Here is a 17,706-nt window from a genome sequence, read left to right as displayed (position 1 = left end):
TTTCTTGAGAGTTGGAACCAGAGAAAGAAGAAGCAAAGTATGGGTTGAAGTTGGCCATGTAAAAACAGGGAGAAAGGTGATGGCAACTAACAAATAACGTAGTAACCACAGAGCTCTAACTCAGTGGCCACCACCTCTCTTGGTGGGGTAGGAGGTCAGGGGTTCAACCCTTGCCTCCCACCAAATTGCCTGCCCCTCATGGGCAGCTCGGTTGGTCTCAGCAAGCCTCCTTAGAAGCTGGTGTCCAGTGCCCGCAAGGGTTCGAGTCCCGTGGTTATCGTGTTCGGGGGGATGAGGCCTCTCCTCCCGGACCGAAGTGGGATTAGTCGGGCCCCGTAAGGATTGACCGGGACACCCACTCCGTAAAAAAAAAAAACTAACAAATAACGTAGGGCCTGTTTAGAACCTGAGTTTTTTGGGAGTTTATCTAAAACTTTACTGTAGTGCACTGTAGAAGTTTTTGAAAAAATTTTGTAGAAATTTTTGTAGGGTGAAAAATTTTTTTGTAGAAATTTTTGTAAGATAAAAAACTTTGTAAAAGTTTTTGTAAGGTGAATTTTTTTTTCCTTTTCTTTTTTTTCTTTCTTTCTTTTTTTCTTTCTCTTTCTTTTTCTTTTTTTTCCTTTTTCCTTTCTTTCATTTTTCTTTTCTTTCCTCTCTTTCTTCTTCTTCTTCTTCCTTCCTCCTCCCGCCACCCCTCTCCTCCCTTTCCCCTTCTCATCTCCTCTGCATTTCCCCCGCCACCCCCTTCCCCCGCCAGCCCCTCTGCCCTTCCCCCTCCCCTCTGCACGCCACCCCTCTGTCCCGTCACCCCCTCCCCCCGCCAACCCTTCCCCCGTTGCCCCGCTAGCCCCTCTGCCCTGCCCCTTCCCCTTCCCCTACTGCCCTGCCACCCCCTCCCCCAGCCACATTCTCTGCCCCTTCCCCCTCTCCTCTGCACGCCACCCCCTCTGCCCCGCCACCCCCCTTCCCTGTTCCCCTGTTAGCCGTAGCGTTGGCGTGACTGGAGGGAGAAAGAAAAACCAGAACAGGAGGAAAGTAACTGCTGCTGCTGCATAGGTCGGGGGAGTTTGGAGAGGGGGAGAGAGGGAGGGAGAAAGGAAGGAAAAAAAATTTGGGAACACTGGCGCCGGAATGGGTGGCCGGCGCCGGAAACGGCGGTAGAGGTGGTGGCCGGCGATGAAGGTATGGTGGATGGGGTGGGGGAGAAAGAAGAAGAAAGATAAAATTTTTTTGTGTATTAGATATTTTGAAGTGTGTAGGTTAAAAAATTTGATAAGTTTTTTTGGGTTCCTGTAACTAAAGTTGTTAAAAAACTTGTAGCTAAAAAACTTGACCAAAAAACTCACTTCCAAACAGGCCTGTAGTTTAAAAATGCAACAAGTATCAGGTGGTTATGAGTAGATGCCGGTGGGATGTCAGGTGGAACGTGAATGCATCACAGGGCTCTACTCTACTACATTTTAAATTGAGGGTGCAGCTATAACAGACCATCAAGGCTCTGCTTTTGAGGAAAGTTAAAAAATATAGGTCATCCGTTGTTGTTATTGAAAAAGGAAGATTCAGTATTTGTTATTGCACCTGTGACCTGTGGACAAAAAGTATGTCACAATCAAATTGATGAGTACAAAACGTTTACCTCTTAAGTGGGAGTTCTGTCGTGGTAGAGACTAGCAAAGTAGTGGCCCACTTTTTGGCTATTGCTTCCATTACCCAACAAACATGCCATGTTGTGGAGTCAGCCAAATGGTACAAATATTATCCCAAAATGCAAAACAGATATATAAATTCATGTAAGTAGGAACGTAAGGATAAAAAAAGGGCAATAAGAGATGGCAGTCAAGAGGAGAGGACAGTTGGCAAGTGTCTTAATTGCCATGGATCTATTGACAGTAAATTGTAAGTAGGAATGACTACTTAAATCATAAGAAACTAAATTGCAAACAAATCAATAAAATATAGGAAATCTACTTGATATTAAATTGTTGGTTCCAAAGGCTCATGGCAATGAAACCAATCAGTTGATAAATCACATGCTAATAAATTTTTATAACAAAAAATGAGCTGTTTGGTAAATAACAGCAGTTGACATACATACTTTAATAAGAAAATAGAAATCCGTCCCAAAATCTGGTGGACAATTTTCATGAAAATCCATCACAGCATGAGTACAAAATGATAAATATCAATTATAAAAGTCTTGCATCATAACAAATCGATGATCTAATTGTTAAAGCTAGAAGTTTTGAATTTCCTCACTTCCCCTCCATCTTTGGCACGATGAATATCTCTATCTATGTCATCTGCTCAATGTCATTGAAACTAAGAAATAAAGTACGGAACTCTTCATCTAACAACTCTTTCAATAGAAACATGTATAGCCTTCTCTCTAAATTCAAACCTGCTACAACCTTTTTGGCTACTTCAATTGAATATTTCTCCTTTGCTGCTCTTTCATTTGAAATGATAGAATAGAATCTGTTGAAGTTGCTAAGTGTCTCTTGGTAGTTATTCGAACCCGACCTTCGGGACTTGGAATCTCTTGAGTCCTCCTTCTCAGAACAGTAGGTAGCACTACATATTGGTCGCTTTCTGGGATTTCTTCGAATAGGGCTGCAATCATCATCAGATGAAACAAACGAATTTGGAGGGTTAATAACAAAGCTTGAAGTCACGCCTTTCCCGTTGCCAATTGAATCTTCCCTATATCTCCTTACTTGGGGAGACATATTGGGATGGTAATTGGCCCGAAAATTGAGTTCAACTGCCAATGGCATGTTTGCCGTCCATCACCTCATCCTATAGAATCATCAAATTAGCACTATGTGGATATTGGAAGTCCACATATTGATGGTTTAGCCATTGTTCAAACAACAAGCTGTTTATTAGGTTCATAAATAATAAATAAAAGTTGCTTACAAATGTCAAAATTAAAGCAGGTTGCATTACACTTAAGTTCCTGAAAGTGCCGTCCAACTTGTAACTATATGCACGAACTGGGTGTTGATGTCTTCATAAGAAATGTAGCTCTCTGTCTTAGCTTCGAAACGCCATAAAGTGTACCCCAATCCGATAAGTGTAACTTCAGCTGTGACCAAAACACCAGAAGATGTCAAACCTGTTATTTAGTTATTCTCCTTTAATACTAGTTTCCAGCTTTGATTTTGATAGTTGTATTGCTAGAATTGCCTTGTATTTGGATGACATTGAGCCTAGTTGTTGGGCTATTGTGTTAAGATTACTTATGTATGAATTTGGGCTGAGTTGAAGAAAATAATGAAGTCATAAATGGCTGGAAAATAGCTAAATATAAAGGACATGCCGCCCAAATTTTCACTGGAGGGTTAGGCATGTGTACTCGCGACTTGAGTAAAGATTTGTGGTCGAATTGAATTTGGATTATCTATGGTATTCGAGTATTCTTTCATAGAGGTATATAAGCTAAAATTTGGTCGAAACTCGTACCCTTGGAAAAATGAAAGTAGTAACCACTCTGAATATGTTTTTCTTGTCTTTTAGACTCAAATGCGAATTTCAAAGTTTTAGTTGCTTCTTTAGCAACACCAAAAGAGCGAACATGAATTTTCTAGAATTTGATACGTAACATGAATCTTATCTAAATGAGTTTCATTTACTTGATTTTCTTGAAGCGAAACTCCTATGTTTCGAACCCTAGTTGATTTCAAGCTTTTAAATGATATTGTATCGCAGATTTGGACTCCAACTAAGGAGTTACATCTGAACGTGATTTTTGATAAGCACTAAATCTTTGGTGAGTGCTTCCAAGTACATCATTGAACATGATACTTGATTTAAATACTTGATATTTGATTGGTTTGGTCGGGCAAGAGTGTATTTTATTGCACTTACCCCAATGTGATATGTACTTATTTATTGTTGCAATTGATTTGATATACTTGTGCTTGATCTGTAAGTGCTGAGCGGCAGCATGTACCACACTCAATACGAGTGGGAGGTGTCTCTCATTCCTGTCTCCGTACTTTTATCTTGATTCAGTCGATTGGAGATGTTATCTCATCGACTTCTTGGGGACTCAAACCCCACTGGCTAGTTAATCGAGTCGAACCGGCAAGGGTTTGGTCGATTAAATAACGAACCATGGGTATCTAGTGTTGTTGAGTGGAGTGTTATCTTCTCGACTAATCGGTATGCTCGAGTATTACCACCAGTATTTGGTGGTGTTTGGGCCCAGTAAGGGGGTTGGATGGTGGACGGAGGTTGTAACTAAGTGGTGCTCTACTGGACTGGTTACTTTACTTGAAAGTTGACGGAGTGTCAACTACTACTTGATCAATCTCTGGTGAAGCAATGGAAACTTGGTTCTTGAGAGCTATCTGTATCCTTATACCTTAACATGATTATTACTTATCGGGTTATTGTTTTTTTTTGAAAAACTTTACACTCGCTCATTTTGAGATTTTCTACTTGAAATATTATTGCTTACTTTTATGAACTTGTTATGCTCGCTATTTTGCTACGTTGAGACTTGTACTTTTAAATAATGGTCAACTTGCTATTTGGAACATCACTGGACTTTTAGCTCATTCCACGCCATTTGTTTTCCTTACAGGGGATACGAACGAGGCGTGAGACTGGTACAGGCTAGCGTAGTCTAGTTTTTTAAAATTTTGTAATTGAACTTGCACTAGTCGCTCGATTAAGGTCGAATGTATTAAGAGCTCAAATCTTTTGATGTATTTGGGATTGTATGGAAGTTTGAGACAGAATTGAATGTATTTATATGTTCCAAACTTGAAAACTGTTGTTCCATTTACGTTCGAGGTTGTGAATTATTTTATCCGAAATAAGTGAAAGAATCCTGGCGAAAGTTGGGCAGGCGGCCCGCTAAACCCTGAGGTACGCCCTAGGGAAAGGTGGGGTCGTCACATTTCTGAACTATAAATCAAGCAGAAGTATAAGAGGCAGCAAAATTCGGTAAATTTGGCAAACTACCGAATTTCAAAATAAAATCAAAGCAATTTTGAAATCGGAATTTGTGAATTCAAAATTGAAATAGGTCAAAATTTTCAAAAATTTCAAATTCATAGTTCCGAATTACCAATATCGAATTCGATACGCATCCCTACTCGTGACCAAATCTGTCACAAAGAGATAGAAAGGGGTTACAAGGAAGGAGCGACCTAGTTCCGACCTCTTCCTCACACCCCATTCACTCTCTTTCACAATTAATTATGGTCATTAAAAATAGAGAGGATACAAGGAAATAGTTGTGAGAAGATGAGAGGAAGTGGGATGCAAGGGAGAGAAAAGGAGAGAGAGGGAAGGGAAATGAGAAAGAAGAAGAGGGAGGGGGTGGTGACAGAAGGAAGAGTGATGGTGCAAGATGTAGGGGTAGTGGTGGAGAAAGAATTGTAGAACTGTCAATGAGGCCGAAGTACCCCGATTTCAACCCGTTCGATACGAAAAAAGCTCACTGAACCTAAATCTTGATTGGGCCAGACAGAATTTGGGCCTAAATATTAGGTCCAAACTAAATGTGAGTTGAGTTTGGACTATATTAGTAGGGGTGGGCAAAATTATCCACTAACCCGAAAATCCGTCATATCCGATCCGATCCGAAAATTACGATATCCAATTTTTATTATTTGATCGAGTCAAAAGAGGGTCAGGTACCCGCTAAGATGCGGGGCGGGTCAGGGTCACATAATTAAAAACCCGCGGGTACCCGATTCGCCCCGCATATATATATTTTTTATTTTATTTTTATTTTCATACACACACTATAAAATAATAAGAACTAAATAAGTAATTTTATTGAACAAATTGCATTACAAATATGAGAGACTATAGTTTATTTACAAGATTCATTTGTAGAGGCCATGATCTTATATTTTATAGAAAAAAGTTTAATTAATGTGGAACATATATATTAAAAATTATGCTACTTATTTCAAACTTTTATTGATTTCGAATTCTTTTAATTTTTTTCCTTTATCTTATATTTTCTTCACATGCTTGTTTCTTGGTGGGAAACCTTTTTTTAGAAAAAAAACATTTCTTAAATCTTAAATGAATGTGTAAAATATATAATTAAATTAGTATAAATCATTCTTTTAAAAAATTAAATGGTAAATGGGGCGGGTCGGGTCGGGTACCCGTTGACCCGACCCTATCTCAGTGGGTACCCGATTGTAGGGTCAAAAAATGGCTGACCCGCAAGGTGCGGGTCGGGTCAGCCAAATGGTGAATGGGGCGAGTATCCGACCCGCGCCCCATCCCTATATATTATTAGGCTCAAACCCGATTAAATGCCGATCCATATATAAGTATAATTATATATGTAAAGTATATATAATAATAAATATAATTTATAATTATACATATTATGACATAAAATGTTAATAATTTATATAAATTTGTATTAATTCATAATTATAAAATATATATTATATACAAGGGTTAAATGTTTAAAACCTCAATGAACTATTATACTAGTTGCACTCTAAAATCAATATCATTCTATAAAAATCATAATTTTGCTTATTTCATATTTGTTAATAAATAAAATCTACTTATTCTCTAGGTAATCATGAGATCCCCAGTACGAATCTCAAGTTTTTTTTTAAAAAAATAATTCAAAAAATAATTTCACTCTTGGTCAACTAAAAAATAATTCAAAAATTAATTTCATCCAGGTATTCGATGAAATGACCAATTTATTCTCCATTAAAAACTTAAGTAACAAAAATAACATTTTGGTGGGAAAGATTAATACTTTATGTCAAAAAGTCTAATTATTAACACATAAAAAAATACTGCTTCGCTTTGAATGAGACTATTAGGGTCAAAATGGAGGCAAAATATGGAAATATTAAGTGACTATTGTTGTAATTTTAAAATGTCATAATTTTCTTCAATGCATCATAATGCCATAACTTCATATAATAAACAAAATTTCACTTGAAATCTTTACAAGAATAAAATTGGAATAGAATCCAAAAATTTTCATTGAATTTAGCACAATAACTACAATAAAGTTGCACTACCGAACTGAAATTAAAAACCGCATATAAGTAACAAAATATTGGACTCAAAAGTTTCTATAAAAATCCTAAATTATTTACTTTTTCTTGATAACAAACTTTTCTTACCTAGGCTAACTCGAAATATGTTGTAAAATATGGTTATTGAGATTCTTGAATTGAACTTATTCCTTTTCTTATTTTTTCCCTACTTCTTTTGTTTAGTTGTCATTCAAAGTCATGATATATTTTATTGTTATATGTTTTCAATTAGAATTTTGTTATGAAGTGAAAATTAATCCATTTAAGGTGACAATTTTTTCTACCAAAAAAATAATTTTTTCACTTCCAAGCTTTTAATGGAGGATAAATTGGTCATTTCATCAATTATTTGGATAATTTTCTCACTATTTTCTAATTGCCTAATAGTGTAAAGTGCCTATTAAAATAGTTTAGGATGCAAACTGCAACTAATGCAATAATTCATGGGGGTTTCTGCATTTAACCCCATATACAATTATGCATTTAATTATAAGTTTGGGTCATGTTCGATTTGAGTATGAAACTCATATATTAGTATGAGTTAAATTTGAGCTTTTTCATATGAGTCCGAAGCCCAAAAGCCTCAATCTAAAAAATTCATATAATTTGTGAACCAATTTTGGACTTGCTAAAACCTAATTCAGAAAGTCCAATTGACACCTTTAAAAAAATGATGATGGTATTTTATTTTTATCTATTTATTTTGTATATAGAAATAAGGTGAATTGTATTTGGGAGTTCTATTTATTTATTTTGTGTATAGAAACAAGATAATTAAATCAAAATTCTAAAAAAAAGTGGATAGGAGATTTTAGGTTAATTCTTTAGAATATTTGTGAGGCCCCAGTTCGTTCTACGTCAAGATATTCATTAAATGGGCGGTAACGTTTGGTTTTGGGAGTATTTCGAAAACCCTAAGTAGGCATTAAGATTTAAACCCTAAGTTCCGGTTAAGATTGAAAACCCGTTTTTCTACATTTTCTTTATTAGAAAATTCCCCAGATAATTTTATTTGAGTAAATAGAGTTTTTAGATGATTTTTCTAGTATTAGTTAGTTTTTGAGGAATTAAGAACGTATATCGGACGTGGGACCCACTAGTGCGAAAAGTTCGGAAAAATTCGGCCAATAAGGTTAAGTTTCGGATACTGTGTAAAATTTATCGGGTGTTAAGAGATAAGTAGAGTGTGTGAAATGATTGATGTGAGAGAGAAAAGAAAGGACAGGAATGCATTAATGGTGGTGACAAGTGTCACCATTTCATTGGAGAAGACTTATGAATTACTATTTCATTTTTTTTGACTTTTGACCAAGTTGTTAAATATCTTCAAAAATCACCAAAAATCACCATTTTCTTTTCCCTCCATGGCCGGCTCTCCCTTGGGCTAAGAAGAAAGAAATACTTCACCATTTTAGCTTCCATTTGGTTCAATCTTCCAAAAACAATTGCCTAGATTAGTTTCTACTCCATAAAATCTTTCTAGTTGGGTTAGTGGTTGATTTGGTGAAGCTTTTTGGAAGAGTTAAGGTGTCCAACATCTCTACCTCTCTTGTTACTAGGTGAGTGGTGTGTGTATCTTCCTCCTTCACTTAATAAAGCTTAGGTTATGCTTAGTAGTGGCTAAAGTGATGATATATATGGTTTATTTCTTGGTTTGAAGTGATTTGGTGAAGTTTTCATTTTATTGATGAATTTTCTGATTTAATGTGGTCATGGTGTTGTGGTTGTTTATGATGATTGATAATGAGGGGTTATGACTCTAGTAGGTGTGTTTGATAGGAAATTGCAATCAATTTCTGGTTTGGAAGAATTTCAGCAAGTTAGGGTTTTTGGTTGGAACATTCTGCCCGTTTTTTTTGCTCCTAGATAGAAGCCGAATTGGACTTTTCTCAAAACATGAAATTTGTAGGTATTGATGAGTTTGAAGTGCCTGCAAAATTTCAGGTCATTTGGATTAGTGTAGAGTGAGTTATGTCGGAATTACTGTAGCTGAGTTATACCGATTACAGTTTTGTGTGTTTTGCAAACCTGTTTTGGTAATTCTGGTTTAGTATTTTGCATATTTGACCTAGTTGTATTATGATTTTGACTGAGTGACCTTCTACAGTATTGTAGCCCTGTTTCTTAGCTTCGAAACGGTGGGTCTTACACCCCCATCCGATAACCGTAATGAATTTGGTGCCATTACCGCATATTAAGGTCAAATACGGTTTGTGATCCTGTTTTGCAATTCTGGTATAGTGTCTTGCATTTTTGACCTTGTTACATTCAAAATTGGACAAAGTTTCCTTCTTCAACATTGTAGCCCCTTAAGTCCTGGATATCCCTGTAAATTTTCAGGTTAAACGGATTAGTATATCCTGAGCTATAAACGAAATACTCAGACCTGTTTTGACCGTCAAATTCTGTTACGTTTTTGGACAGTTTATGACTGGAACTTTGGCTGCACATTTGACTGAGTTACAAGCTGTTTGGGCTTGCGACCAAAACACCAAACTTATAGCCCTATATCAGAGCTTTCTAACGCCCTTGGAATTTCATGAATCGGATTTATAAAACCTGAGATATAGCCGAGCAAATAAGGCCTGGCCGTGAAGATGACCATTTTCTGGTCAGATCTGTTTTGGTCTTGATGACCAATTTCCGTTCCGAATTTGGATTGCCGACCTTCATGAAAGTTGTTCCATTTGGAATGAACTATCTAACTGCCAATTTTCAGCTCTTTTGACCATGTGTAGCATAGAAAACAGTTCGCACTCAAAACTGACCATTTGTGCATTGGCCAGATTTCGTAAGTGATTGTGTTTGGTCATTTGGGACTGAAGCCTCCAGTTTCAGTTCTGGATGTCTTCATAACAGTTGTTGTTCATCCTTTAAGCTTCGATTTGGCATCTCATACGCCTTAATCTGATATTCGTAGCTCAACTTATGGGTAAACTAGAAATGAGTATCAAATCTGCCGTTTCCGTTTCCGTCCGTCATATTTACGTGCGCGCGTGTCGTTTTGCCGTTTTGCTTGTTTTGGGCATGTTAGTGGCCGTTTGTGATAAAATCTTCTATTTCAGACAGCGGTGAGCTAGGCGGAGCCGGTGGGGCCCACTACTAGCGAACGCGCGAAGCGATTTTGCTTTCGTACTACTTTGGTATTTTGAGTAAGTATTCAGGCCAGTTTGATGTGTTTTCTTTGCTATGTGTTTGAGATATGTGAAAAGGGTACTTAGGCGAGGGTGTACTTTATCGCACTCGACCTAAACCCTAATTTGAATGTATAATTGTACTTGGCATATGTATATGAAGCTTTTGGAACCAAAACCCTTGAGCTTGTGGCTCGGGGCGACTTTCGAGTAAAGTTTGTGAATTTTGTGAAGTTTGTGAGTTCATGGGCCCGATCTAAGACCTGTTTGGACTATTCGAGCCGGTTAGGGCTTGGTCGAAGTCAGTCCAACTTGGTCTGAGGTCACCAAGTTTGTAGGTTCATGTTATGAACCAATTTTGTGAATCCGATTCACCGAGAAGGTGACCAAGTTTGTGACCCGAGCTTGTGACTCAAGCTCAAGTTTGTGATTTCGTTCGCCCGGGCAAGTTTGTGAGGTGACTGGCCAGTGAGGGTGATAAGGTGTCGGTGGGTGTACAAGTGAAGTTCTACGGACTATTATTTGCGGTCGACGGAGTGTCGGCAGGAGATCACACATGGCACATGAATTGGCTTTGGAGCCACCCGTATCCTTATTATATGATGTTGTTCTTTTCTGCTTTTGCTTTACTCTTATTGTGTAATTGTTGCTACGTGAATTTACGCTTTTGCCCCTGTTTACTTACTAAGCATATAGCTTACCCCATTCCTTTTGTTTTCCTTAGCAGGGGCCGACGCGGGGACTTTTGTCACACACACTAGCATAGTTAGGTTTGATTGTAATAGTTGGACTTATAGTATGTTTGTTTTTGTTTTAGTTTTGGGTGGTTTGTACAAGGACCCTCCTTAGGGTCTACATTTTGGTTTTAGTGGTAATTATAAGGATGTAATAGTGTGAGCAGGTACTTTTGGAGAATGTAATTATAACTCTTTTGGGTTTGTATCTAGAACTCTTTTGAATTTTCTGGTTTTTATTGTTTTAAGTTTTAAGTCCTGGCGCGAGCTAGGCAGGCGGCCCGCCGATACCCTTGGGTTCGCCCTTGGGAGAAGTGGGGTCGTCACAATATTGGCCAAAAAAATTCTAAGAAATATGATTTTGGCACTCTTGTATTCTTAATCTATGCCTGCTATACAGACTGTCCACAACATGCAACAATATTTTTTTAAAAAAAAGGGAAGAGCTGTTAGCATGATAGCTCATCATTTTTTTAAAGCTAAACCAGCGCAGCAAGATTGCAAATTTTTTTTTTCAAAAAAAAGTATAAACCCTGCCATGCAAAGTCAGCATGACAAGGTTGTTAATTTTTTTTAATTCTAAAATGCAAAGTCAATTGGAAAAAAATGGCCTTTGGATGTAGAAATTAATGAACAAATTAGTACTGTTAAACATTTTTAAAGTACGAAATATATAACATTATATTGTATAAGTTATATGTTTAAAACCAAGTAAGACCTTTTGGTGTAGAAATTAACGATCCAATTATTAAATTATGTAACATTATATTATATGAGTTATGTAATTGAAATAATTCATTTTATCACTTTTACTTTTGTATTTTGAAATATATAACGTCATTCTACTTTAATGCGGTTATGTTCAATAAAAAAAACAGAAAAATAATGCTAATTACCAAGTAATCAAAGAGTATAATTCAAATGATGATGTTTAAAAACATGTGCAAGAAATGAAAATGTCAACAATTAGTGCGCCTCTTGTCCTTGCCCTTATCACGAGATATTATGGGCAAGTAGCAAAATCTATCGCGCTGCCATCTCTAATGTTCACGAAGAACTCTAGATGCTCTCGGAGCAGCAATCGGAGGCATAACATTTTCGGAAGCATCATCAAGCATTACATTGTCATCGCCAATCGATTCCACGGTGGCACGGTTGAAAGGGTCAACTCCAATACGCTCAACCACCCATCTCCTACCTCTAGATAAATCACCAATTTCTGTAGAAGGCCATGCCATAGGGCAAATTAGTGGGATCGCATCCACACTCAAAACTATAGCTCCAAGTAAGGCCCATCTATCGTCAAATTATGCATGACGCATGCATAAGTATGAACATGCCAGTGTTGTGAACTCCCAATTGTATTGACTCATCGCATCTAAGTGACGTACATAATTGAGCCAGTTGAGACTAACAAGATTCTAGCATGAATCTGCAAATAGCAACCCATCTAACAAAATTAGGATGTACAATTAGGCATAATGACCTCTGGCCATTCACCAACTCACTAGACAGCTGCAGAGTTTCATTGGAAGAGAGAAAGAACGAAATGGGAGTGAAATGGAACGTGAGAGAGTGAGAGAGGAGTGAATTGGTTAGAGAATGAAACGAGAAAATGAAGTGGTGAAGTGGAGTGGAGGTTTTTTTGTTTGGAGCCAACTTTGCCATGTCAACAGGGTTCGAACTTTAAAACAGAAACAAAAAGGTTGCAAGTTTATGACACCTTGATTTTTAGTTTTGAAAAAATTGATGAGGCTCTTCAACTTTTTTTCAAAAAAAAATTGTTGCCTGTGTTGGAATTTAGTTTGTAGTATGAAAATTGATCATGACTTGTGACATGATATTTCTTTTCATGTGTAGAAGTTTGATTTATGAATTTCCTATAGGATTCATTAGTACATTGATGTATCTTCTCAAGTTCATTAGTTCATTTATGGAACCACTCAATTTATGTCCTTGGTATTCTAAATTCATAAATGGATATTAAGTGAAGATACATTGATATATCTTCTTAAGTTCATTTGTTCATGGAACTACTCAATTCATGTACTTGAAGTACTAAATTCATAAATGAACATTAAGTGAAGATACATTGTTGTATCTTCTCAAATTCATTAGTTCATGTATTTGGTGTACTATATTCATAAATGGACATTAAGTGAAATTCATGTACTTTTGCTCTTAAATTGCCTATAAATAGAGGTAGTCTAAACCTCTCTTATGCCAACTTTTGTTTAAGGTATTTTAGATTTGCAAAACCCACTTCTTACGTTCGTCTCTTGTGAAAACTAAGCTTAAACTTGCTATAGGTTAGTTTTCATTTTCATTGTATCCTAGAGGTAATTTGCCATCTCAACCCCGATTAGCAAGATAGTGGGGGTAAATAACACCTTAAGAAGAGTGATTACATGCCTTGAAAACTCTCTTGAATTCCCCAAAAATTAGTTTAGTCAAATTCTTGAAATTATTCTTGTAATAGTTTTGTAGTAGGTTCCATACACTTGTAATCCCAGGTTGGTATGGAGTCTACTCAAGAATCTGTTATCAAGGTGATGAATCAAGACTTTGTCAAGTTAGATCGCTTAGATGGAACCGAAACCAATTTCAATAGGTGGAAGGATAAGATGATTTTCTTTTTGACAGCCTTGAAGGTAGCATGCGTGTTGAACCCGGCTCTTCCAGAAATTGCTCCTTCAAAGGATGATGATTTGGAGGCTTTGAAGAGACAAAGGGAAAAGCGTGATGAAGATGAAGTGGTATATAGAGGTCACATCCTCAATACTTTGTCAGATAGTCTCTATGATTTATTCACAACCGTCAAGTAACTAAAAAAAATTTGGGTTACTCTTGAGCATCAACATGTCAATCAAAAGCAAGGGTTAGATAAGTTTCTTATCAAAAAATACTTTGAGTTTAAATTTATAGACAATTCCCCATTTCTTGATCAAATTCAGAATTTGCAAGTGACTGTTTCGAAAGTCAAAGATTTAAGTATTGAAATTTCATAAGCATTTCAAGTGGGGGCTATTATTACCAAGTTGTTTCCTAGTTGGAATGACTACCAAAAGAAATTGCTCCATACTTCTGAAATTTTGACTTTAAATGGTGTTTTGAAACATCTAAGAATTGAAGAAGATGCTAGAAATCTTCAAAAGAAAGATGTGAACGGTAAATCTAAAGTGAAAGTGGATGATAAGTCTAAGGTGAATTTTGTGAATGAAAGAAAGTCTTCCAATTTTAAAAGGAAGAAACCTGAAAATGCTAATTATAAGGACAATAAAAAAAGAATAGAAATTGCTATAATTGTGGCAAGAAAGGTCATTACAAATCTGAATGCAAGTAAGACAAAAAACAAAAGACTAGTGGTGCTTCAACCACAAATCTTGTTGACAAAATTTCAGAAATCGTTGCTATGATGCCACTTGGTACGGTGATTGAAGTGAACATGATCACACCTAATCCTTCCAAAGATTTGTGGTATGATTCTGGTGCAGCCATTCATGTGTGCAATGACAAGAGTCAATTCAAGGATTATGAAATTCTTAAAGGACATGAAGTGATAATAGCAAATGGTGTAAGGGCTAAAGTGCATGGCAAAGATTGTGTGAATATCCAATTCACTTTTGGCAAGAAATTAGTCCTCACTAATATATTTCATGTTCCGAATATTATAAAAAATCATGTCTCTAGTAATATTCTTAACAAAAAAGGATTGAAAGTTGTACTAGAGGTCAACAAAGTGATATTATCCAAGAATTGTGTATTTGTTGGAAAATGCTACTCTTGTAATGACATGTTTAAATTGAGTATTAATAAGATTGATGATGTTTCTCTTTATTTTGTTGATTCTTCTTATTCTTTGTGGTACGGTAGATTAGAACAAGTTAATCACAAAGTGCTACAACATATGTCCAAAAATGGTCTAATTTCATTTAGTGACAATGTGGATAAAAAGTGTGAAACATTTGTTCAAACCCAGATAACAAGATTGCATTTTTCTAAAGTTGAAAAAAACTCACAATTACTTGATCTTGTGCATTCGGATGTTTGTGAGTTGAATGAAATTTTGACAAGATGTGGTAATAGACACTTCATCACTTTCATTGATGATTGCTCTAAATATGTGCATGTATATTTGATGAAAACAAAAGATGAAACCTTTTATATGTTTAAGATATATAAGTCTCTTGTTGAAAATCTATTAAGTAGAAAAATCAAACTATTGAAAAGTGATAGAGGTGGTGAATATTTTCCTACCAAATTCTCAATTTTTTGTAAAAATAATGGTATTGTACACCAGACAAGTGCTCCTTATACTCCATAACAAAATGATTTAGTTGAAAGGAAAAATAGAACTTTGGAAGATATGGCAAATGTCATGATTTTAAGTTTTGGTCTACCAAAGAATTTGTGAGGTGAAACTTTATTGACTGTGTGTCATATGCATAATCGCATTCCCTCCTTGAAAACTGAAGTGTCTCTGTATGAGTTGTGGAAGGAAAGAAAATCAAACTTGAGTTATCTAAAAGTTTGGGAATGCATAGTTTATTATAGAGTCCTGAAAAATAAAAAAATAAAATTAGGATCTAAAACACTTAAAAGTGTGTTCGTTGGCTATGTTGAAAATTCTAAAACCTATATAGGTTACTTGATCTTGATTCTAATGTTTGTAGAATCAAGAGATATTGAATTTTTTGAAAATAAGTTTTTCAATAATTCAAGAGTTGAAAATGATCCACAAAGTGGCTAAGTTCTTCCAATAATGCTGATCCTTCTAATGGTATAAAAAGGAAGGAAATTGACAGTCATTTTGAATCAAGGAGAGGTTAGAGACAAAGAAAAGAAAAGAGTTTACCCTTTGATTTTATTTCTTCACAAGCTATTGTCTTTCTTGTTGAAGGCAATAGAGATTTTCTATTAAATAAAACTCCAATTTTATTTAGTATAGAGGATGATTCTAAAATATTTAGTGAAGATATAAAATCTAGAGATTCAGCATTTTGAAAAGAAGCGGTAAATGACGAAATGGATTCATTGTTATCTAATGGCACCTGAGTCCTAGTTGATTTACCACATAGTTCTAAATCTATTGATTGTAAGTGGGTATTTTGAAAAAAATGTGCCAGGGATGTATCCATACTAAGCTATAAACTTAGGTTGGTGGCCAAAGGTTTTAGACAAAAGGAAGATGTTGATTATTTTGATACATATGCACCCATTGTTAGAATGCATGCATTAGAATACTTCAGGCTCTACCTTCAATCTATAGTCTTTGTGTACATCAAATGAATGTCAAGACAGCCTTTTCAAATGGTGATTTAGATGAAGAGTTGTATATGAAACAATCGGAGGGCTTTATGCTGCCCGAAAATGAAAATAAGATGTGTAAATTTGTAAAATCGTTATATAGATTGAAACAAGCACGTAAACAATGGTATAAAAAATTTGAATCCGTTTTATTTTCACATGAATTTAGGTCAAATAATGCTAACAAGTGCATTTATTCTAAATTCAATGACAAGTATGGAGTGATCATTTGTCTCTATGTAGATGACATGCTAATTGTTGGTGTTAACTACCAAGCGGTAGTAGATACTAAAAAGTATCTCTCTACTAATTTCAAAATGAAAAATTTTGGAGAGGTGGATACTATCTTAGGGATTAAAGTTAAGAGGCATAGTGGGGGATTTGCACTTTCACAATAGTGGGGGATTTGCACTTTCACAATCACATTATGTTGATAAAATTTTGAAAAAATATCAACATTTGAATGTGAAAGACACTAGTACTCCCTTTGATTTTAACTTTAAATTATATGAGAATGTTAGTAATCCAATTGCTCAGTTGGAATATGCAAGTGTAATTGAAATTTTAACGTATGCCATGAGTTGCACAAGACCAGATATTTCTTATTCAGTGTGTAGACTAGTTAGATATATCAAGAATTCTAGTAAATATCATTGGAAAGCAGTGACTAGAATCTTTGGTTATCTTAAAAGAATTAAAGATTTAGATCTATTGTACAATAATTTTTCAAGTGTTCTTGAGGGGAATACAGATGTTAGTTGGGTAACTAGTATTGGTGATCAAAATCCTACTAGTAGATGGATTTTTATGCAATGTGCATCTTTGCTTGTAAAGATTTTCTCTCTCCTCTGAGAGCTTTTCTCTCTCCTCTTTCTAGAGAAGGGAGCCTTTCTCCCCTTGGTGGGAGATTCAAACAACTTCAAAAATTCAAATTGTCCCCAAATTCAACAACTATCAAATTCAATAACCAAAATCTTCCTAAAATGTGAACACAATTTAAGGTGTAAGAACACTACACATCCGGAGGTGGGAGTTGACAACCAGCAAATCGGAGAGCTACATTTATTACTAGTAGTTATGATGAGAATTTACAGCACTAGGGGTGTAAGCACTAAATAAGGTCAGTAAGAAGGCAAATGCAGAAAGACATGAAAGCTAAAAATCCAACTCACAGCCGTAAGTCCTCAATCTAGTTTGGTTAAATCTTTCTCTCTAGTAATAGGTTATCCTTTTGTTTCTTTCCTTTCTTTTAGTTTATGTTCTCTCTGTCTCCCAGAATTTGCATTTACCTAGAGAAATATGCCATACTAACTGCTTATTCTCATAGCTTTGGCTAGATCCTGCTCATATAGTGCTAGAATCTTTAATTCCCTCAGTATATTCTCAAAATGGCTGATGAACTCATTAATATAATGCAAAAGTTTTCTCTGAATACAAAAGAACTAGAAGGAGCATATCTGGATTTGGGGGACGTAAGCTTAGGAA

The sequence above is a fragment of the Coffea arabica genome, chromosome 9e (assembly GCF_036785885.1).
Source record: "Coffea arabica cultivar ET-39 chromosome 9e, Coffea Arabica ET-39 HiFi, whole genome shotgun sequence".
Lineage (NCBI taxonomy): Eukaryota > Viridiplantae > Streptophyta > Magnoliopsida > Gentianales > Rubiaceae > Coffea > Coffea arabica.
Note: the sequence above shows the minus strand (reverse complement) of the source record.